General features: G+C 44.9%; 1 protein-coding gene across 2 annotated transcripts in view; it reads left to right on the forward strand.

Moving 5' to 3' along the window:
* ROR2 (ROR family WNT receptor 2) overlaps positions 1 to 24,829 on the forward strand; it is a 263,938-nt gene that overhangs the window by 187,309 nt on the left and 51,800 nt on the right. The gene's annotated exons all lie outside the window — the stretch shown is intronic.

Here is a 24,829-nt window from a genome sequence, read left to right on the forward strand (position 1 = left end):
TTTTATACAGTGCAAGCATTGATATGTAGGTATAAAGGCATCATTATATGCTGGAGATTGACCTCTTTGACTCTTCCCTGTTTTTGAGTTTTAAATTCAACCCAAAAAATACAAACATGATTAGACTTTTTGAAAGTGGCTAGGACTGGGATGTACACTGGTATTTTAGATATAGTTCTTTCTTGTTTAGCTTGTGATGGCAGTTTCTTGTGAATTATTGCTAACCTATTTTATATTGCTAATCATGTAGGGTAGGTTTCTGAAATGTTGCAGTTTACCTTTAAACTCATAAGGTCATATTATGTTCCTGGATTTATATGGTTCTTTTTGAAATCCCTTGTTGGATGCACACCTATCTGGCAAAGTATAGGTGTACTTAAGCAGTTTGACCTCCTTGCATGGCTGCAGTTATATTGGTATAAATATGTTTCACACCCATGTAGCTAATTACCAAGCGGAAAGGGAAAAAACTGTACACGTTTATACTGATGTAAATAAGCCCAACTAGGTGTTTCATAGATTTCATAGACATTAGGGCTGGAAGGGACCTCGGGAGATCATCGAGTCCAGCCCCCTGCCCAAAGGGAAGGAAGTCAGCTGGGGTCATAGGATCCCAGCAAGATAAGCATCCAATTTACTCTTGAAGGTGTTCAATGTAGGTGCTTGAACCACCTCCAATGGCAGACCGTTCCAGACCTTGGGGGCTCGGACAGTAAAGAAATTCTTCCTTATGTCCAGCCTGAAACGGTCTTGCAGGAGTTTGTGACCGTTTGACCTCGTCATCCCTTGGGGCGCTCTGGTGAACAGACGTTCCCCCAGATCCTGGCGGTCACCCCTGATAAACTTATAGGTGGCCATCAGATCACCCCTGAGCCTACGCTTTTCCAGGCTAAAGAGTCCCATGGCTCTCAGCCTGTCATCGTAAGATCTGTTTTCCTGACCTCTGATCATGCGCGTGGCTCTCCTCTGGACTCTCTCAAGCTTCTCCACATCCTTTTTGAATTGTGCAGCCCAAAACTGGATGCAGTACTCCAGCTGCGGCCTCACCAAGGCCGAGTACAAGGGGAGAATGACGTCCCGGGATTTGCTTGAGAAGCATCTATGGATGCACGCCAGCATTTTGGTCGCTTTACTAGCTGCAGCATTGCATTGGAGGCTCATGTTCATCTTGTGGTCAATGATGACCCCCAAGTCTTTTTCTTCTGTAGTGCTAACCAACGTAGCACTGCCGAGCCTATAAGGATGCTGCAGTTTTTCCTCCCAAGGTGGAGAACCTTGCATTTTTCGGTGTTAAACACCATCAGGTTCTCATCTGCCCATTTGCTGAGCTTGTCCAGGTCAGCCTGGATCACCCGCCTATCTTCTGGCGTGGATGCTTTGCCCCAAAGTTTGGTGTCATCGGCGAACTTGGCCAGTACACTCCTAACTCCAATGTCCACATCATTAATGAAGATGTTGAACAGTATGGGTCCCAGGACAGAGCCTTGAGGGACCCCACTGGTTACAGGGCACCATGATGATTGACTGCCATCAATCACAACCCTCTGGGTCCGACCACGAAGCCAATTTCCCAGCCAGTGGATCGTGGTGGAGCCAAGGCCACAACTGGGCAGTTTGGCCAAGAGGTGATCCTGGGATACCAGATCAAAAGCTTTTCTGAAGTCAAGATATATGACATCAATCTCTTCTCCCTTGTCCAGGTGATAGGTCACCTGGTCATAGAAGGAAATGAGATTGGTCAAACAAGACCTACCCGCAACAAACCCATGCTGGCTGTCCCTTAGAATGTTAGCCTGGGCTAGTCCCTCAAGGATGGCCTCCTTAATAAACTTTTCTAAGATCTTCCCCAGGATAGAAGTCAGGCTAATGGGCCTGTAGTTAGCCGGATCCACTCTCCTCCCTTTCTTGAAGATTGGCACCACATTGGCCTTCTTCCAGTCTTCGGGCACTACACCAGAGCGCCAGGAGTTTTCAAAGACCCGTGCCAGGGGCTGGGCTATGACGCTTGCCAGCTCCTTGAGTACCCTGGGGTGCAAATTGTCAGGGCCGGCTGACTTGAAGGTATCCAGCTTCTCAAGGTGTTCCTTCACGAGGTCAGCATTGATGGAGGGTAGGGGATCCCCCTCACCCAGATTTCCCTGTCCCATAGCAGGCATGGGCATCCCATGGGACTGATGAAAGACTGACACAAAGTACCTATTTAATAGGTTGGCTTTTTCCTGGGCATCAGTTGTCAGTTGCCCCATCTGGTTTAGCAGGGGTCCAACATTGCCCTTGCTTTTCCTCTGGCTCCCCACATACCTGAAAAAGGACTTTTTGTTGTCCTTGATGCCTGAAGCTAGTTGGAGTTCAGTTGCAGCCTTGGCTTTCCTGGTTTGCTCCCTGCAGGACCGGACCAGTGCACAATATTCCTCCTTGGAGATGAATCCCGTCCTCCATCCTTTGTAGGCTTTCCTTTTTAGCCACAGTAGGTCCGCTAGGTCTCTGGAGAGCCAGGGGGGCTGCTGTGCCTTCTTGCTGCCTTTCCTCTGTGTTGGAATAGATTTAGCTTGTGCACTGAGGATCGCTTCCTTGAGAAGCAACCACTCTTCTTGAACTCCCATCTCCCTGGGGTCATGGTCCCTGAGGGCCTGACCGACTAGCCTCTTGAGCTTGTCAAAGTTGGCTTTTCTGAAGTCAAGGACTTCTGTGTTGCTGACTGTCTTGCCAGCTTTACGGCGGATGGTGAAGGTGATCAGCTCGTGGTCGCTGTCACCCAACTTCCCATCGATCGCTAGGTCGCCGATTAGGTCATCCCCCGTAGCCAGTACCAGGTCAAGCAGCGCTTTGCCTCTCGTTGGCCCATAGACCCCTTGGGTCAGGTAGAGGTCATCCACGCATGAGAGAAAGCTTTGCGCCCGCTCAGATTTAGCTGAGTGATCTTCCCACGAGATGTCCGGGTAATTGAAGTCACCCATGACAACCAAGGTCCTGGAGCAAGCGGCCTCAGTCAGTTCCTGGGCAAACTCCTGGTCAAGTTTGGGACTTTGAGTGGGAGGTCTGTAGTAGACTCCCACCGTTGTGTCCCTTGTGCCGAATTCCCCACAAATTTTTACCCAGAGGGTCTCTACCTGTCCATGCCGGTCGCCAACATCAGCTTGCAGGGACATGTAGCTTTCCTTCACATAGAGAGCTACACCCCCGCCCCTTTTGTCAACACGATCCCTCCTGTACAGGGTATAGCCCTCTATACCCGTGGTCCAGTCATGGGTGGAGTCCCACCAGGTCTCCGTTATCCCAATGACATCATATTTCTTTGCACTGAGCAGGAGGACGAGCTCGTCCTGCTTGTTGCCCAGGCTCCTGGCATTAGTGTACAGGCAGGCAAGTGTGCCCTTGGGGGCTCTTGCCTTGCCCACAGATTGTGCCAGGGCTGGGGCAGGGGTGAGCTCCCTTAAGTGCCCCCTTAAGTGCCTTGGTCCGCTGGCTTTGCAAGGGCCGTTCAGCGGGCCAGCAGGGCCAGTAGTCCCCCCATCCCCCAGCGGGCTTAGTTTAAAGCCCGGTGGAGCAGGTCAGCCAGCCTGGCTGAAAAGAGCCTCCTCCCCAGGGAGGTTATACTGGTAAAAACGTATTAATTAAAATAGATATATACCCAAGATGTCTTGGTTATTCTGGTACAAAAATGTATAGACTTGGCCTTCCTTAGTGACTTGGTTACTGATATAATCCATTTCTTTAACTGATAGATTGCTACTAATAGGTCTGTAAGATGCACACAGTGCCAAAAAGCCTCTTTCCCAGATGATACCCAGGAAATTATATCTTATTTTGTCTCCTTCATCTTCAGTTTATTTTATTGAATAGAAATATTGCAGCTTTTGACTTCACACTCATCTCTGCTTTCAAGTAAAGGAAGGGCAGGGTGGCACCTCAGGCTCGGTATACACATTATACTTAACAAATGTGAAGCATGCAGAAAATACTTTAAAGCCATAATAGAACATGACACTTAAAGCAGTTCAGAAGTGGTAAATCCAGCTCTAAGTTAACCCTTGGTGGATATGATAGTAGACTAAAGCACTTTACTTTAGAGTGTTTTATCAAATGTCTGTACCACAACCATCATGAGCATCCCAGGGGCTTCTCACTGGGTAGCCTGGTAGCCTTGGCCAAGTAGACAAGCACCCAGCATGTCACAGAGAAGTGACAGAAAAGGCTCTGTCTCCTCCCTGCATGACTGAGTGGGGTGGAGAAGGTGAGAGAAACAGAGCCTGCTCTGCCTCAAGAGCACCCCCCCATAGCTTGCTGGCTGGAGTTAGGACAGTGGGGGGGCGAGTGGGTTTAGTCTGTGCAGTAGTGGAGCTCCTTTCCCCTCTGGCCACAGTTCCCAATGTGGCAAAAAGCCTGGCTGGCTGCCCCCCACTGCAGCTTCTGGCTGCCATTGTCAGGAGGCTTGGGTTGGAGGGGAAGTGTTGGAGAAGGGAGCCCCCTGCCACAAGGACCCCCATACAGTTTGGGTCTGGGTGGCAGGGGGGCTGCCATGGCTAGCTAATCTTTAGGGCTTGCAGAAGCAATGCAGGTCTCATCAAAAGAACATGTATTTTGTGTGCTGACATGACCTACTTCTTATGTCACAGAAAATATATTTTGGTGACAGATACTCTCAGCAATGACAGAACATGTCTGGTGTGGCAAGTCCTTAAAGTGCTGGCCTTACCTGTTGTTTTAGGAGTAGCCTGTCAGAGAAAGTGAAGGAACTTCTTAACACATCAGATGTACCTACTGCTATCACAGGAACTCATTTCATACAATCACTTCTGTCAAGCTCCACTGCAAAATTAGTTAGATTTCCTTCCCATCCTACTCCTGTTAGAAGGCTGTTGCAGAGCTGCATTCCTTTCATGTTTAGAAAACTTCTACTTCTCAGTCTAAAGACATTTAAATACCACATGCACTCCAGACAGCTACATGTCATGCTACAACTAGGCTATCTATTCCACACTCAAGTACCCTTTACATTTGATGGTAAAAGGTCCTTTGTTTAATCTTTAAAGTGTTAGACAAGTTTGTTTACTTGGCAAGTTAGCCCCATTTTGCTGCTTTCTTCTGTCTGGACTTTTATGGGCAAAGACATGAAAGAAAGTTCATTTTCTTTCAAAATGATATTGTTTAGTTAAAATATTGCACAGAGGGGGCTGCAATTATTTCCACTCAGGAGCACATAACCACAACCAATACCAGGCTAAGGAAGTAATTAATCAAGCCTCAAACTGTATGAGTAATTTGTATTTCCTTCAGGGAAAAACATGTCTGGTGTTCTTATTTAATTTATCTGTAGGAATGGTGCTCATTAGTTTTCACTTTTAATCCTTTACTATGCTTGTTCTTGTCAAGAAACAGTTACATTCTAGACTATTTTGTAACTATAAAATTATCAGTGTAAACTAGAAAGTCTTTTGTTTATGGGGTTTTTTTTGCTTTGTTTGTTTTTTACATCATCGTGGTGTCAAGCCTCATCTTTAATCATCTTAACGTAGTAAGTCAAGTTTGTTTTTTCAAATGCTTGTGTAGTGTCATCAGTCGTTTCTGTGACTCCTGGTTCTGGGCCAGGGCTTTAAAATACCCTGTATCCTGACTCATGATATTCAGACCTTGTTATTCTGGGAGTTCCATCCTACAGGATGGAAATGGTGAGGAATTCTCTGACTTCTTTCCATCAGTGAATATTAGTTAGTCAAAATCTGAATATCCCGTGAAAACTGTTTAGTTGCAAATAAAATTCATTGGAATGTAGGCAGGAATCAGAGACGCATATTTTCAACACAAAGGTGAAGGCTAAGTACAGCCATTCAAAAACCCCAAGCATGAATTGATTCAAACTTTGCAGGTTAATTTAGCCTGCATAGATTGAACTAATTTGCAAGTGAATAGACGTTCACTTTTGATTCTGAAAATACAGCCACATGCCTGCAGTGGCTCTGGCCAGAAGCCAGTGGGTGCCTAGAGAACAGAGGAGTGGGGCCAGCCCTGCTTTCTGGAGTGGACAGCAGAGCTCAGCCCAGGGTGCAGAGCATGCTGGGATGCTGGAGGACTCTGACTTAACTTAAACAAGGAAGCTGTCTGAGACAGAAGTTCCATAAACCAGTTTACTCAAATCAGTTAAGTCTGATACTACATTCAACCAGGTTTATCTTAAACCAGTTTTGGCCATTTTGAAACTTCTGTCCCTAGCCGAAGAGGCTAACAGAGAGCAAAATGCTTCCATTCCTGAATTCTCTCTCAAACTTCATGTCAAAATTGATCTCAATCAACATAGTTTTTTAATGGCAGGAGTGTTGGAGCAGCAGAAGTTGCTAAAAGTGTCCAGGAGGAAGGAGAATTTGCGGGTACTTCAGAGGCTAGGGACAGACACTCAAATAGCCTGAGCCTGAGCCTGAATTCATTCAATCTTTGCAGGTTAGCCTAACCTGACTAGGTTGAATCAGTTTGTAACTGTACAGAAATGCAGGAACGTGTCTGCAGTGGCTCAGGCTAGAAGCTGGTGGGCACTAGAGCAGCACTCCCTTGCCTTCTACACTGCTGAGCTGAGTGGGGCATGGCCAGACCCTGGCAGGATGCTCTGATTAGGGTGGGGTTCCCCACCTTCTGACCAGCCTGGCAGGGAATTGATAACACAGTGTTTATCATGCCATTAAGAAAACAACCGAGGGATATTACCAGCTACATGTGGATTCTGCCTTTGTCCTGTCTGCCACAGCACAGACAGTAGCCAGCATGGGGTACGCTAGCTAATGCTGAGAGGTAAGGCAGAGGCAGAGGCAACTGGGAAATCCCTGCTTAGCAGGTAGTGGTGAGGGGAGGTGGGGAGCAGGGAGAAGCCAGGCAGATGCCTGCAGTTTCTACTGAGCTGCAGCCAGGAAGCAGAGGGGAGTGGCCAGCTCTGCTGTGGAGCAGAGAGCCCTGCCCAGCCCAGGGCATGCCAGGATGCTGGGGGAGTCTAGTTTAACTTAAACCAGCAAGGGGTCTGGGACAGACATTGCATAAACCTGTTTGACACAAATCAGTTAAGTCTGATATTATATTCAACCAGGTTTATCTTGAACCACTTTCAGCCATTTTGAAACTGGTTTATGTGCACTGAACCTCTGCTCTGTTACAGATTTTAACCATTTTCTGATCACTTAAACCGGTTTATGTGTCTGTCCTTAGCCAGAGTGGCTGGGAGAGATGGTCCTGGAGAGATCATAATTTAAGACACTGAACTGCTTAGGAGCATGGTTTCTGGAGAAGTAGATCTGAAAGCTCTAGTGTGATATAGAAAGTTCTCTTGCACTGATGCCTTTTTTCAAGTTAGACTTGGGCTGTACTTCTGTTCAGCCTGCTTCCTCTTTCTAGAGCCAGTTCTTTGTTTCCCTTGGAAAGGAGAAATCCACATGATATTTTACCAAGTTCTTCCTTTTGCTGCTGTCCTAGACAAACTGTTAGCAGCTGTAGCCATACTAGACTCTCCTTAAGAACAAGTGTATAGTAAATGGGATCAGTGGCTATCACAGGAATTATGGGTGTAAAAAGATAGCTTTATATTCAAGGTGTAATCCCAAATTGAATCATAATAGCTCTTCTCTCCACAGAGATCTCTGTGGTCAAGGAGATAAAAGATCTTATTGCTTCCATAATTCTATTCCAGCTCTGATTTGGCTGTAATTAGTTCCAAAGTAAAATCAAAGTATTCAAGTGCTCATATTAAATGTGTGTTACCCCAGTCACTCATTTTATTTGCTTGAGACTACTGCAGATTTACACTGCAAGAGATGTGGCTCAACTGGGCTATAATTTAAATATTAACTCATGTGTGGAAATAGCCTGGTAATGAATCATAAGGAGAAAGTCATCCTTCTTTCCTTAATTGCTTCTGACTATTTAGGGAGGGTAGCCATCAGATGTATCCCTTCCTGGTTGGGTTTCAGATGGCTTCTGGGAGCCCACAACCCTTCCCTTTTTGAAAGATAAAGAGAGAAAAGGGCTATGGACAGACATTACACATAAATCAGTTTCAGTGATCAGAAACTGGTTTAAACCTCTAACAGAACATGTTAAGTGCACATAAACCAGTTTGAAAATGGCTGAAACTGGTTTAAGATAAACCTGGTTGAATGTACTTAATTGACTTGGGTCAGACCAGTTTATGCAATGTCTGTCCCAGACCCCTTCCTGGTTTAAATTAAACCAGACTCCCCCAGCATCCCAGATACTTTGCACTGTAGCCCTGGGCTGGGCTGTCTGCTCCAGAGATGAGGGCTGGTCCACCGCCCTTCTGCTGCCTAGCCAGAGCTCTAGCAGAGGCTGCAGGCACAGCAGGGTCTGCCTGGCTTTCCCCTGCCCAACCACTTACTGGTCAAGCAGGGGTTCTCTCCTCCCATCTCCCACAACACAGAACCCTGCCCCATGGATCCATGGCATATGGTATGCTAGCTAATGCTGAGAGGTGTGTGCGTCTCCGATTTCACTGGGACAGGCAGACAGAACAGTGTCTGCTTAGGGCTTTTTGGAGCTAATCAACAGGTCAGCTGGTAATGTCCCTCCATTCCTTCCTTAGAAAAAGCTGTTTAGGAAGAGGTTGAACTAATGAGAGAGGCTTTTGTTTTCTTGATAGGCTGATAAACATTGTGTTATCAGCTCCCAGCTGGCTCCCTCAACTGTCAGGTTTTCTGCAGACAGTATGAAGAAGTAGGGAGAAGGAGATTGAAAAGCTTAGTATCATCAACAGATGCATGCACTGCACACCCCTCCTTTGCTTCAAGACTGTTAGCCATGGGTTGGAGTCTGGCAACACTCCCATCCCTTGAGCAGCAAGTGGGGAAAAGCCTGCTACTGGGAAGTCTAGGGTGGGGGTTTAAACCTGTTTCTAATCAGAGGTCCTGACAGGGCCTGGACATGCCCCCTCCCCAGCTCAGCATTATGGAAGAGAAGGGAGGGCTGCTCTAGTGGGCCCCCTGCACCCAGTTTCTAGCCTGAGCCACTGCAGGCATGTGCCTGTATTTCCTCAGTCGAGGGGGAATGTCTGTGCAGTTGTAAACTGGTTCAATCTAAGCAGGTTAGACTAACCTGCAAAGATTGAATCAATTTAGGCTTGGGCTTTTTGAATGTCTGTCCCTAGTCAAGTAGAACAGGCTGAGTTGTACCACATGAAAGAGGTGCTGGCTTTTTTAGAGGAGGGTTTTTGTTTTCTCTAAGGTATATTAAGGCAGGGAACATATGTTACAAGTATACTTTGCTCTGTATCTGTATGTGTTTAGTGCTTTGCTGAGAAGAATGTATTTTAGGAAGCACCACACACTGTGATATCCTTTTTAAATAAAACTGTTAAGTGTCTGGAAAGCTTATACAGTAAAGTTGATTTCAGACTAAAGTAACAGTGAAGTAAAGCTTATTTCTTTGAGACATAAGCTTTCATACATGTAGTGCAATGTTAATCCTCTTGTCATTCCCCTTTGAACATGTTTTAAATTGTGTTTACTTGGGAAAATTGTGTTGTGAAATGATTACATGAAATAAATGACTTGGCATCTTAGAACAGAATTATTAATTGAGCTGTTTACATTTTTTAACAAAACCTTTGTGCTGAAAAATGAAATTTCTGTGTTCTCATATATAAATATTTACCATAGCTATTTTTTAAAGGTGGCAAGGAAAACCATGCTTTCTCTTACTTTTTACTTTTTTTCTATGGGGAGTATAGAGAAAGGAGGGGAATAGCAAAATATGAAAAAGAAAAAAACAAGAAAAAGAATGGAGGTTATCATTCTAATTTTTTCAAATGAATTTTCATTTATAGATTGATAGATTCATAGATTGTAAGGGGCTGGAAGGGACCTCACAAGATCATCAGGTCCAGCCCTCCTGCACTAGGCAGGAAAGACAACTGGGATCAGGAGACCCCAACAAGGTGACTGTCCAGTCTCCTCTTGAAGATTTCCATAGTAGGTGATCCTATCACCTCTGGAGGGAGTTTATTCCACAGTTTGGAAACCCTAACTGTGAAGAAGTTTTTCCTAATGTTGAGCCTGAAACGTCTTCCAAGAAATTGTGGCCATTACTCCTGGTTTTCCTCAAATGTGCCCTGGTGGACAGTTGTTTGCCGAGCCCTTGATGTATTCCCCTGATGTAGCAGTAAGCTGCTACCAAGTCCCCTCTCAACCTTCTCTTTTTTAGGCTGGAGAGACCTAAGTCCCTCAGCTTTTCCTTGTATGGCTTGCTTTGCAAGTCTGTGGTCATATGGGTGGCTCTTCTCTGGACTCTCTCAAGCTTTTCCATGTCCTTGTTGAAGTGTGGCACCCAGAACTGGATGCAGTACTCCAGCTGCAGTCTCACCAATGTTGAGTGAAGTGAAAGAATCACTGTGGTGGGCTCTTGGACTGAGCCACCCACCTCACTGTGCCCAACCACCTACCAAGCACCAGGTGCCTCCCCAGGGGTGCCTCACATCTGGCTGACCCCCTTCCTGGAGCACACCCACAAGCCTGGGGTCACTGCTGCTATCACCCAGGGATATGGACTGTTTCCAGACCCTGTGCCTCCTGTGGTACACAGGCCTTGTAGACCTTGAGGATGCTTGACCCACTGTGAAAACTTGGGGTGCTTTCTTTAGCCTGAAGCACAAAATGTAGCTTCCTTTAGTCAGCTGGACCAAGAGGACATGAAGGCACATCCCTCTCCCAGCCAGACCACCATGCTTTGTTGGGGGGGGGGGTTATTGGTTACAGAGGGTAGAGTTGGGGAAGGGTACAGGATAGTGAAGTATCACAGAACAACTTTAGAGCAAACAGTGTGGCAAGGTAGCCTTTGAACATGCATCTACTTTACAGCAAGCTATATTTCTAGATCGGTTTCAAGTAGCTTACTCATAAGTATCATCCAGAGGCTGATTGAGACTTCCTCTGGAGGCAGGCAGTTCATTGTGTCAGAGAGTTCCCAGAGAGATCCCCATCTCTGCCTAATCACATGTTCCTCAAAATGTCTCCCTCCTCCTGGGTGGTCTTAGCTTATATAGGCTTTTTGACATTACCTTTCCAGGTCCTATCAGGGCAGATGTTGTTTAAGGCCAACCGACCAATTCAAAAAACATCATTGGTCACCTGGTATAGTGAGCCCTGCCCCCATGCCCTAAGGTCAGCGCTAACACAATAGGGAGGTGGAATTCCCCCCTCCCCCACCCAGCTACCTGAAGCTTCTCACGTCCACAGGAGCAGGTTTCCCGTCCCTCAGGAATGTTTCCAGCCCAGGTTACAATTCTGGGTTACATGAAACAGAGGAGGGGAGGGCTGCCTGACCAGCACAGTGACCATGGCAACCCAAATACAAACAGGTGATAAAACAATGGTGAGGGAAAACCCTGATAGCAGAGTTTGGGAAGAGACTAAGTTGGCAATTTGCCACAATCACTTCCTTGGTTTTCAGGAGTTCAGTTTTCCCCTGAGTGTCTGTAACCAGCTCTTCTGAGTTGTTAAGCAGGGGCCCCACACTTCTATTTGTTTTCCTCCTGTTCCCTACATACCTAAAGAGGGATTTCTTATTGTCCTTGATTTCTGTTCCTAGTTTAAGTTCAGTCACCAACTTAGCCTTTCTAATCTGCTCCCTACAAGTGGACGCTGTTGTTGTATAGTCCTTCTTGGGCACTATCCCAAGTTTCCATTGTTTTTATGCCTTTTCTTTTTCAAGAGGACCATGAATACCTTGTTACGCCAAGAGGGCTTACCCTTTTGCTGCCTTTCCTCTACATGGGAATGGACTTCTTTTGTGCTTCAAGGATTGTGTACTTGAGGAACAACCGCTCTTCATACACTCCTTTCATCTTCTGTCCCGGGTCCTGCAGCGCGTCCCCTACTATTGCCCTGAGCCTGTTGTAATTCCCTTTTTTGAAGTCCAAAACTTCAACCCTGCTAGATGATTTGCCTGCCTTGTGATGGACAGTGAACTTGATGGTTTCATGGTTGCTGTTGCCCAGGCTACCCTCTATATTTAGGTCATTCACCCGATTATCTCCTTTGGCCAAGATCAAGTCTAGGAGAGCGTTACCTCTGGTTGGGCAATGTACTTCCTGAGTTAGGTAGAGCTCTTCAATACCTTCAGGTCAAGAAGCAATGTGACTGATTTGACATATCCAAGTGTTTCATAATTTCATAGTTGGTAGGGTCAGAAGGGACCTCAGCAGATCATCAAAGCCGACCCTCTGCCATGGCACAAAAGACTACTGGGGTCAAACGACCCGAGCAAGGTGTTCATATAGCTTTCTCTTAAAGACCCCCAGGGTAGGAGCCAGCACCACTTCTCTTGGAAGTTGGTTGCAGATCCTAACCGCCCTGACAGTGAAGTAGCGCCTCCTAATGTCTAGCCTGAATCTACCCTCTGCCAGCTTGTGACAGTTATTTCTAGTCACTCCTGGTTGTGCTCAGGGGAACAGGACCTCTCCCAATGCCTGCTACTCCCCCCTGACTAATTTGTAACAGGCCACTAGATCCCCCCTCAGCCTTCTCTTGTGAAGGCTGAACAGCTTCAGGTCCCTTAGCTTCTCCTCGTAGGGCCTGCCCTGCTGACCCCTGATCATGTGGGTGGCCTTTCTCTGGACCCTCTTGGTGTTGTCCACATCCCTCTTGAAGTGCAGCGCCCAGAACTGGACACAGTACTCCAACTGCGGCCTGACCTGTGTTTCATAGAGGGGGAGGATCACCTCCTTGGACCTGCTTGAGATGCATCTGTGGATGCATGACAGGGTACAGTTGGCCTTCCTGACTGCATCCCCGCACTGTCGGCCCATGTTCATTTTGGAATCAATAATGATTCCAAGATCCTTTTCTGCCTCTGCACTGATGAGAAGGGGGTTCCCCAGCCTGTAGATATGCTGCTGGTTCTTCCTTCCCAGGTGCAGTACCCTGCGCTTGTCAGTGTTGAAACCCATCCTGTTCTCATCCACCTACCCCTGTAACCTGTCTAGGTCTGATTGCAGGCTATTCCTCCCTTCTAGCATGCCCACTTCCCCCCACATCTTAGTGTCATCTGCAAATTTGAACAGGGTGCTTTTTACCCCCTTGTCCGAGTCGCTGATGAAGATGTTGAACAGTGCAGGCCTGAGGACCAAGTCCTACGGAACCCCATTGCCCACATTACTCCAGGTTGAATAAGACCCATCCACCACCACTCTCTGGGTGCGGCCCTCCAGCCAATTACTGGGAAAATTTCAACAGATACCCTCATTTTTAAATTTTAAATTGTTTTCCCTCGATAACTTAAATCAGTTCTACTAATTCATGCAATAATTTCTTTCCTACATTTGACTTGGACAGAAGTATTTTCTGTACTTTAAGTTTGTGGATTTTAACTTGGAAAGTTTTCAAATTAGCCATGTAACAATTGTAGACCTGTTATGTGTTCTTTCATGTTCTATGCATTTAAGCAGAGAAGCATTTAATTTTTGTTATTTAAAAGCTATCCCCATAGGAAACATTGTTTTAAAATATGATAAAGTGGTTATATAATTTTAATGTCAGTTTTCTCTGAATTTTACATCCTATTCCATCAGTTCCAAGAACTAAATATTTCACATAGAAATTGCACATTTATATTTTTGTCTATATATATTCTATACAACACAAGAAAAAAGATTAATAATCTTTTGATTGGGCAAAATTACACTTTTGGAGACATGGGTTTAATGTCTCAGTTTTGCCAGAGTCACATGTGACTAGATTGTCCCAGTCCTTATTTGGTTGTTTAGGGAAGTAAGGAACTCTTTAATTAATCCAGTTTAGATTGTGACTGGAGGATAGGGATGTGGAGGAGAGAGCTGTGATTTTTCTCTATATTATCCAGTCAAATCAAGTGGCTAAAGGTAGAACAGAAATGAGAAGGGCCTTATTTCTTATCCACTCCATTTATGAGCCAAAGTATGTAACCAAGCTCACAAGAGAAAGGAAGCTGTTCCACAAAAGTGCAGCTGAGAAACTTGCTCTATTCTAATAAGAAGGCAAGAGTGCAAGAGGAAAGGTGATTCTGGTGACTCAGAGTATATCCTCTAGTCTGAACTTCCAGCCGTTCAACTAGTCACCACCTCTTACTCTGGAAAGGCAAGTGAATTACTGCATGTAGCAAGCTATTTAAACATTTTTTGCTTCATTTTGCACACAGAAGCATGGTGAGGTCTAATATTCATAAAATACCATACTTATCTGAATCCAAGACAACCCTGAATTTAAGATGACCCCCTGGGGATGGTGGGGAAGTGAGGAGGGATGCTGTGGGAAAAGCAGTGGGGCAGGCATGCAGGAGGGCAGGCAGTGGAGGAAGTAGTGGGGTACAGGCAATGACGTGGAATGTTTTGAAGTTCAACTCTACATTAAGTCCAAGTTACAGAGTCATTTAGGTCTTGGAGAAAAGATGGAAGCAGGAGGAAAAGAAACACTCGAGGAATTACTTTAGCCAAAATACTGAAGAGCAAAAAAACCCTATATTTTGAAAGCACACCACCAACTTGAAAATTATATCCACAACCCCTCTTTAGAAACTTACCTTCTTCTGCAAATCACATCATAAGGGAGTTAGGCATCAAAATTCATTAGGACTTGAAGGACTTATCTCTTATGACACACGTATATCTCCTCTGCAGGAATCCCAAAATGAGCCCGAAGAAACAAACTCCACTTGCTGTAGTTGCCTCATGGGCCAGAGTCACCCTTAGGATATCTGTCATGGGTGTGCTCCTGAGAATGCCAGTGGGAACAACTGTTTTTCCTCTAGTGGCAGCCGCATGGTATTTTTTTCAGTATGTGGTATGTGTGGAGCAGGAGTGGGTAAGGTTTGTTTCTCATTAGTGGTCTTGGCACTCTTAAGTGCTGTCAACATTTTTGGCCAGCTTTCAAAAATTATTAGTCATGGGTTAGCTTCTGGGTGCTCTTCGCTTTAGGTGACTGTGACAGGGTACTGTTGGTGCCTGCCACTTTAATGGCCAGAAGGCAGCAGCCAGCAAATACCTGATTAGGGCAGCCATTTTAGATTCAGGTCTGCCCATATAATCAGGGCAGTTCTGCTGTTGGAGGCCAGGCAACAACATCGCCTGGCCAGAGGTCTGCTGAGATCATCTGGAGGTAAGGGAGGAGTTGTAGGGGGTGGATAGTGTCAAAGATTAAAGTCTTTGATTTCAGATGCTGATGGCAAAAGGTCAGATGGCAAAAGGTCAGAGACTAACACAACAAACTCTGTAATTGTAGTCTCACACTATTATTCTTTAGTTTGTAACAGTACTGCATATACACACCCCAGTCTGTGTCTCAGTTCAAATCACTTGAGCTCCCTACACAAGAGAAACTAACCTTGAATACATAAAAAGAGATACCGTAACCTGGTAATGAGATACCAAATTGGCTGACTGTAATGAAGTTGTAAAATTAAATAATGTATTATGCTCATCCTCCTGTGACCAAACAGGACCAGTACCACCCAAATAAAAAAATGACCTGAAACTTGAGCAAACAAAGGGAGCACAAGTGCCAACTCGTTAATTATTCATACCTGGCTTGTAATAATTGGCTACCCTACTTAATATAACTTTAAAAGAACTTCCACCCAAGGAGGAGAACTCGCCACACACACACCCAGGAGACAGAGTTTGTAAAGTGGCCTCTTACAAACATCTCCCCACTTCCGATCTTTATCTCGGCATAACTCCATCCTTGCTGGCTCAATTATCTCCCTCGTTATCTTTCTTATCAAGACCTCTCAGTAATCTGCAGACTGCAACGGCTTGTGTGAATTGCTCAGCATCTGTAACAAGCAACTCTCTTACCCACCCTGTAAATGCTGAGTAACATGATATCTGCATGCTGTAACTGAATAAATCAACTCCTCTGCCTACACTGCATCACATCAGTAGCGTAAATAAAATAAACTTTCTGTGTAACCATCACACTTTAAATCATCTGACTCCTGCTCACCGTTAACCCCCACCTGTCCGGTCATAAACCCCTCCTCACGCCAAGCCGGTCGTGCCGACCCAGGCTCGCAGGTCAAGGGTGCACCAGCATCAAGGGTGCGACAGATAGGAGGCTCCTTGTCCTGGGTACGACCTAAAACTGCACCCTGCCAGGAGTGGGTGGTGTGGTGGGGCTCCCAGTGGCACGGGAGCCACCAGGAAGTGCCAGGCCAGTTACCAGTCCGGTGAAAGGTGGGTCGGGGCGCCTTAACCCCTAGCCACCACGACCAGGTGGATGACCCCTTTGTTTGAAGGGCCCAGAGGGTGGACCCTCGGAGAGGGAGAAAAGGGCCATAGACTCAGGCCTGTCGGAGTTTCCCCTGACTGGCCCATGCTGGGGCCAGGACCAGAATGTTCGAAGGGCCAGGGGCCCACTGCAAGGGACGCCCAAGAGCTGAGGGCCTGGGGTCCCAACTGGCCTGGAGGTGGGCCAGGGCTAGTAGCCGGAGGTCGCAGTGAGGGGATCACACCCGGAACCAGCTCAGGGAGATATGTTGCCCAGTATGACGGCAGAAGAGGCTGCCTGAGGGGAGGAATCTAGGTGGGGTCCAATAGTAGGATTATGGGGCCCAGAGTGGGGGCTGGTGATTATGTGAACATCGAGATGCCATCTGTGAGGCTTGGCCTGTGGTGTAGGGGAGGAAAGGAGCCGCAGATAGTGCCCCCTGGCATCAGGGCGAGGAACAGGCAGCCTCCCGCTTATTAACATCCATTGACTAATTACCAACAAGGCATAGCGGGCGAGAACACGGGTGGTTAGCCCAAGAACAGGTGGGTGGGCCACACTGAGATCGGCCCCGAACAAGGCCCCCTGTTACAGTGACTTATCAAGATGCTTAAAGGCTTAACTAAATTTAAATTCAGGGTTCATTTTGAAAGTATCGGCTCATATTTCCAACTAAGAATTTTGCGCTTAATTTTGTTACTATAGGATAACTATAGCCAAAGTTATAGTTACGACGTCAGAAAATAGGGGGTTTTCTTTCTTTCTTTTTTTTTATTCTGTTTTCCTTGGAGTATTTGGTAACAGTTTATACAATATCATCAGTCCCACTACCTGTGTACTGGACAAAAAACATCAGTGGCCAAAGCTGTACAGGGAGGAGGGTAAAGGGCACAAAGGAATGAACCCAAACAATTTGGTGGCAGGGCACATTCAGGGGTGTGCTCTGCTGCAGTTGTTCCCTTCCCCACTCCTCCAGCCTTCTGCTGTGCCAATGAACTTTCCACCCCTCTCCCACACTGCCAGGCTCACAGGTGTTGGCTCTGGATTTAGGATCTAGATACCTTGTTCTGGAAGAGGTGGGGGACCCACCGGGTCGGGACCTTCCCTGAGACTACCACAACCTTTCCATTCAATAATAGGCAAATTTATTGATGCACAGTGATAACAGAAAAGCAACAAAAAAACCAACCAAGCAATTCTATATATCTACCAAATCCTAGGGCTGTCATCAGAGTCAAGGTACATCTGGTCAGGATGCAGGCTTCACTCTGAGGTTCTGTCTCTCAGGTGTCAGCAGAGTGGAGGTGGGATGCCGAGGCCCACACACCCCCTTTCAGTGGGGTACGTGAGATGAACTGGTCATGTGTTCTCAGCCCATGGTGGCCTCAGGGATCCTTCCTGGGGGACGGGGACTGTGACCCCTCTTGGAGAGGAGAAGGAGCAGAGAGGGACCTTTTGTTACTCTCAAGTCTCTGCTTTTGTATTCTCCTTCCCTCCTGATGACTCTTCATTCATGGCTATCTCTGGTTGGTTGTCTGTCTGTGGTCACATGTCTACGTAGCCTTCCGGGCCTTCTCCTAATTTAGTCTGTTCCCCACAAACCGGGACTCAGGCCCATCTGCTCTGGGGCCTGGTTATCTAGTGCCACTTACCTTGTGTTATGGGCAGTGCAGTACATACTCCCTTGGTTCCCAGACTTTGCATCCTTATTGACCTTGTTGTGTTAGACAGCCTGTCTGCCTTGAAGGCTGTGATCTCGTGTTATGGCATGCCCCCTCAGTTCTTCGGCTATGTGTGTATCCGTTGGCCTTGTCATGTTAGACAGCCTGTCTGTTTGGAGGGCTGTGAGAAACTTTGTGTGTGAGACCCAGGCTCTTTAGAAATCAGTTAACTCCTGTTGCCCATCTTGAACCCTTTTAATGCATATGTCTGTACCTATATATAAGCCAATTCCCCAAAAACAGACCTTTAAGTACCATTTCTAAGCCAGCAGCAGGGTATATCATACAGGGCTGGGCAAGAAGCAGGTGCAGGAAGGGGAGGACCTGCCATTGCCACCATCCTCAATCAAGCCTAGCTCCCCATGCTGGAGCTGGAGCCCACAGGTTGGAAGGGACAGAAAGGGAGCAGGGACCCATCACCCACAGCTGGAACCCCCAGGAACCAGGCCAGGAAGGGAGAGGCCCACCTGCGGCCACTACTGCTTTCTGTGGCTGACCCAGGTGCGGAGGAGTCTCACAGCTGATCCTGCCCCATGCCAGCCAGGACTTACAGGGGGCAGCTACATGGAGTGCTGAGCTTGGCTGAGGACAGCAGTGACAGAGGGCAGTCTCCCCTTTCTGTGCCTGTACCCTGCCTGGCCCCTGTCAGTGTTACCTGCCAGCCTTGGGGTTTCAACTTCAGGGAACAGACTGCGTGGGGAGCTTGGTTCAGTTGGACTTGGCTGTGGCACTGGCAGCAGCAGCAACTGGATTCCTCCTTCCTGCACCTGAGCCTTGCTTGCCCCCTCCTTCAGCTTCTTCCTCCTAAGCCTGGGCTCTCTAGCTGTGCCCAGCCCCCAGCCTCTGTATTTTTAAGCCCTTTTTTAAAATCCTGGATCTGTCCAGGCTTGGTGCAGCCTCTCTTTAGACCAACTTGAAGACTTTTGCATACACACCCCTGTATACTTTGAGGTAATGCATGCATTTCTGAACACGAATGTGGAGCTTTCTGAAGATTTGTATGAGAATTTAACCTAAAATGTCGTCTTTCTTTGTGGGGAAACTTTGCTGGAATTCCATGAAGTAGTGACTTCACACCGTGTTTCATTTAGCAAATATTTTCAATAATATATTCATAATTAGGATTTGTAGGTACAATAGCAACACAAATTAATAGGGCATGTCTACACGTGTGCTTTAACGTGCACTTGCCTATAGTTATGCACATTAAAGTGTCACAAAAAATCTGTGTTTTACCTAATGTGCACTAAAATAGGCTAATGTGCATTCTTCTAGTACCTCTAAGAGCCACTCTAATTAAAATGCCCAGAGCATCTTGTGTATCAGCATCCCTGTGCTTCAAAATGGTGGCGGGGATGCTTTATCTAAGGCTCATCAGATGAACTTTAGATTAAAGTGCTCCTGCTGCCATTCTGAAGTGCAGGGATGCTGATACACAAGTGCGGGAGGCTGCTGAAGCACGTTAAGTGCCATGCTCTAGCAGACGTGATTAATTGAGTCTGCTCTGACATGCTGGAATTACAGCACATTGGAGCAGCCTCCAGCACATTGGAGTAGACACCCAGAGGTACTAGATTTAATGAGCATTACCTAAGGTGCATTAATGAACATGTAGATGTGCCCATAACTAATCACAATAATAATGATCAGGGCATCTTCTGGTACTTGTATTGTTTGTTTTTTAGCCTTGTGTAATAATCATTCTCAAGAATTTTATATTAATTTGACATCTCATTAATTCCTATCTCATGGAGAAAGAGTTTCCTTTTTCCTACATTCATACAAGAGGTTACAAAAGGCACATCTTCCTCTGAATCTTTTTACTGTGAAGTTGTTTTTTCTCTTTCATATTCATTTTAATCCTTTTTAAAATATAATGACCTGGCAAACTAACAAAGGCATTTCCAATATATAAGAGTTCAAACTGTGTTGCTGTGTCAAGCATTTCCCTAATATGGTTTATATGCAGCGTGCACTGGGTACCATAATATGGTATATAGAATATGTTATGATGTCCTCTAATAAATTCTTGATAGAAGAGTTTGGATTTTATTCAGGCAAATAACTATTAAAATTGGCTGTCAGAGTTATTATAAACCAGAACAAGTGATAATTTAATTTTGAACTGCTTTGCCAGTGGGAAATCCAACAGATAATTTTTTCTCTCAGAGTAGCTGGCATTCAGTTGACTAACTCCAAAGCCCACTGAAATCAAAAGGAGCCTTTTCATTGGGCTTTGGATCAAGGCCAGAGTAGAGAAAGGGTTCATAACAAAAACTTGTATATAATGGAACAGATTAGTGTACAGTATATTAGGGGTTTCAAAATAAAAGTTTTCTATTTAAATCCGTATCCCCAAGCACATGTAATTATTTGGGATATGGCATTTAAAACTATGGTAATAGTGTATAAACATAGCAAGCTTAACTCATTTTATAGAGGATATTAATTATTTCTTTCATTAAATCTGTCACTATGTAGGAGGGTAATAAATTTGTTTAAAAAGTCTCTTGTTGGCTTTTAATGATATTGGAAATATTACTCACAGAACAGAATTTAAATGCATAATACAAGTTCTTTTGCTTTGTTTTTCAGTTTTTCATACATTTCTGGGAAACTGAATATAAGGAGAGACAGTGTGCATCACTTTTTTAGTAATTGAGAGATGCCCAATTCAGTCTAAGAAAACAGTTTTATTCTTGCCCTAAATCATTGAATCAAACAGGAATCCACACAATATTTGTGGTATGCCATCTATAATAAAAAGTAGCTGTTCATTATCACCACAGAAATGAAATAAGGAAAATATTCTTAAGAATATAGTTGGTTAAATTTTCCACTTTGTTTGAAAGATTTGCAATTATAGGTTATCAAAAGTGGACTCCAAATAACAGGGCAGCATAAAAAATGGCTGGCTGCACTGTCATGTAATTACTTCAGATTTAGTAAGTTCTAAAAACACCAGACTTCTGTATCATTTCTCAAAGAGGAAATGAAACTACCAATAAAAAATGTGTACTGGAGAGTTGTGACACAGACATTAGGTAGCTAGTATGTTGCACTCAAGTTTCCAAATGTGTCTGTAGATACTGAGGAAAACTATTGTTTGGTAGTTCAATAGGTTAAAATATTTATGACTTTGTTTATAATAACTAAGTAATTTAATACATTACTGAAAATGTCAGTGAAAATGGCTGGATAATTAATTAACTTAAGTCAAATTCAGACCTGGAGTAAGTGGGTTCAGTTACATCAACTTCAGTCGACTTCTAGCTGATTAGACTTGGTCAGAATTTGGTCAGCAAATGCTAAGATATTTGACATTTCTTTATGTTCCAGTCAATTATGATATCTGATACATGAATTCAGATAAAATATTTTGGATTACTTAAAAGCCATGGACTAAATTCTTTACTACAGTAACTCTGTAGGAATAACAACAGATGAATTTGCCCAAATTTGTCTGTTAGTCCTTTTGATCCTTAATCATTGTGATTTCTATTAGCCAAATTAAAATATCCATCTTCAATTGAATGAATACATTTAAAATGAATAACTGAGCTCAGTTAGTAATGTTCATCCCAAGTTTCCTAATCAAACATTTAAATGGTGAAAAGTGAACAGGGAAGAATACTGGAGGAGGTGATGTTTAATCTTTGATCCAAGGACCAGCAGTGACTTTTTTTCTGGGCAGCTGCATTTCAGAGAGAATCTGTATTTCATTATGAATTGAAAACATGCTCCTTAACCAGACCCTGCTTATGATGCATTGCTTGAATTAACCCTGTCACTATGGAGAGGTGGCAGAGCATAGTTATCCCAGCTTCCTCCCACCCCTTGCCCTGAACTCAGCAGATCTGTTATGCACAAGAAGCATGTTTGACCTGCTGCTACTCCTTATGTGCTGCATCTGTGCACTAATTTCCACCTGTTACATGGTTTCATAGTTTCTAGGGTCAGAAGGGACCTGAGCAGATCATCGAGTCCGACCCCATGCCATGGCATGAAAGAGTACTGGGATCAAACGACCCGAGCAAGGTGTACATCTAGCCTCCTCTTAAAAACCCCCAGGGTAGGAGCCAGCACCACGTCTCTTGGAAGCTGGTTCCAGATCCTAGCCGCCCTGACAGTGAAGTAGCGCCTCCTGATATCTAGCCTAAATGTACCCTCTGCCAGCTTGTGACCATTATTCCTGGTCACTCCTGGTAGTGCTCGGGGGAACAGGGACTCCCCCAGTGCCTGCTGGTCCCCTCTGAATAGTTTGTAACAGGCCACTAGATCCCCCCTCAGCCTTCTCTTTTGGAGGCTGAACAGGTTCAGGTCCCGTAGCCTCTCCTCATAGGGCCTGCCCTGTTGTCCCCTGATCATGCGGGTGGCCATGCTCTGGACCCTCTCCATGTTGTCCACATCCCTCTTGAAGTGCGGTGCCCAGAACTGGATGCAGTACTCTAGCTGCGGGCTGACCAGTGCCACATAGAGGAGGAATATTACCTCCTTGGACCTGCTCGAGATGCATCTGTGGATGCATGACAAGGTACGGTTGACCTTCCTGACTGCATCCCCACACTGCCGGCCCATGTTCATCTTGAAATCAATGATGACTCCAAGATCCTTTTCTGCCTCTGTACTGACAAGAAGGGAGTTCCCCAGCCTGTAGGTATGGTGCCGGTTGTTCCTCTCCAGGTGCATCACGTTGCACTTATTGGTGTTGAATCCCATCCTATTCTGATCCACCCACCCCTGTAACCTGTCTAGGTCTGATTGCAGCCTATTCCTTCCTTCTGCCTACATCACAGGCAGAAGACAAGAGTTATACTGTAGTGGGAGTATACTATTGTGGGAGCCCTAAGGAGAGCAGTATGGAAATTCAACTTCTATCTAATCCTAAGGGGGCACCTAATAAAGGTACTTCCTCTCCTCCATACCCAAATACAGCCTAGGGAAGAAAAAAGCACGAAGAATTAATTACAACTCCATGGGCATATCTACATGTGTATTAATGCGTTTTAGTTAATGTGCATTAAATCAAGCATCTCAAGGCATTTAAACACATGCTCTGGGAGTGGGAGAGGGGCACTCTAATTATAGTGGCTCTGAGAGCTGCTCTAATTAAAGTCCCCAGAGTGCCTCATGTATCAGTGTCCCCGCACTGAAAAATGGTGGCAGGGGCCCTTTAACTAAAGCTCGTCAAGCAAGCTAAAGGCATCAGAGCAGCCTCACTGAATGTGTATAGGTACCCTAAATTATGAGGTACTAGGAAAATGCACATTAGCCTGGCTTAATGCACATTAACTACAGTACACACTGTTTTAGTGATGCTTAATGCACATTAGCCTATTTTTTAATGTTCGTTAAGTAAAAAGCACATTTTTTATGTGACACTGTAATGTGCATTAAAGTACACTTGTAGACATGCCCCCTGACCATGATCTGATGTATATCATAATGTCACGGAGTCAGCCAAAGGAGATGGACTATCTGGATGTACCTTGAATATGCCCCATGCCTTTAGAATCTAGGCAGGAGACTTTTGGGTGGCACAATTGTAATGATGGGAATCAGAAAATACAACCCAATCTATTAGTGGTTGCTCCTGGATGTTTTTAGTGCAAAGTTTTGACCCCTGGCTTGGAAAGTTTCCAGCATGACAGAGCCTGTCCTGGGTGCATGGTAAAACTCTGGGCCTTTTCAGCATCTTCCAATTTAAGTGCCCCGCCATAAAACAGCAGCAATTCAAAGATTGTTCTCACTAATGCTATTAAGGAGAAAACCATGTGAAATTTGTCCCAAATTCAGTCCAAAGCTTTTAATGATTTTATATAGGGATTCCTTCTTACTCAGGCTCCTTTATTCATTACAATATTTGCAAACTCCCTGAATGTAGGAATCTTACTGTGGAATCAAGTCAGGGCTGACAAAATCCATGCTATGCACAGGGTAATACTGTTTTATAAGTTTCTCTCACTTTGGCTGCCAAAACCAACTGTAACACAAGCACACAGGCACACAAGGCTACAGACCTTGATCTCATCCATATCTCTGGTACCAAAAGAATATGGTTCCATACCTTTTCTCCTCACAGATCTATTTCCAACATGGCCACAATCAAGTGCATATCTTTGCACAGGATCCCCAATAAGGTTAAATTCAGCTCCAATTGTCTTGATTATTTATTTATTTATTTTGAGAAGTGAAAAACACAACTTTATTTCCAACTCCTTTAATAAAATATTTATTCTAACTCTACATTGACAAACTTATCAAAATATGGGTGTTGCATATCAAGAATTGCAATCTAACCCCCTTCCTCTTCCTCCTACCGCCCTGTGCCTTGACCATACTATGTGAAAGTAAACTATATGTTACTGCTGGCTTTGGAAAAGTGGCAAGACTAGTTATGGTATTTTTTAAAATACTAAATGAAGGATGAGACAGTCATGGGAATTGTTCTGTGGTGGAATGGATCATGTTTTCACTGTTCTTAATATGTGTGCTGGTATAAGTACTCTTCTGAAATTACACATTTAAATAATAGCTAGAATTATGTTGTATATACTCTTCACTGTAAAAAAAAAAAAAAAAGCTCAGCTCCTGATTTTTTCTACCTATATGCAGGTATTTCATCCTTTAATTTGAGCTCTTCAGAGCCTAGCCAGGTTAGACTAACCTGCAAAGATTGAATCAATTCAGGCTCAGGCTTGTTGAATGTCTATTCCTAGCCCATGAGTATATATGTTTCCCCGTAACTGACCCAACTGACTGGGAAACAATTGCAGAGAATGTTAAACCAAAGGGATATGACCCCAAACACATATGCACAAGTGCAGAAGCAGGTGAAAGAGGCAACAACAAAAAAGGAAAAAGAAAAGAAAACAGAAAGAA

The sequence above is a fragment of the Crocodylus siamensis genome, chromosome 3, assembly GCF_052110815.1.
Source record: "Crocodylus siamensis isolate JL-2025a chromosome 3, ASM5211081v1, whole genome shotgun sequence".
Lineage (NCBI taxonomy): Eukaryota > Metazoa > Chordata > Crocodylia > Crocodylidae > Crocodylus > Crocodylus siamensis.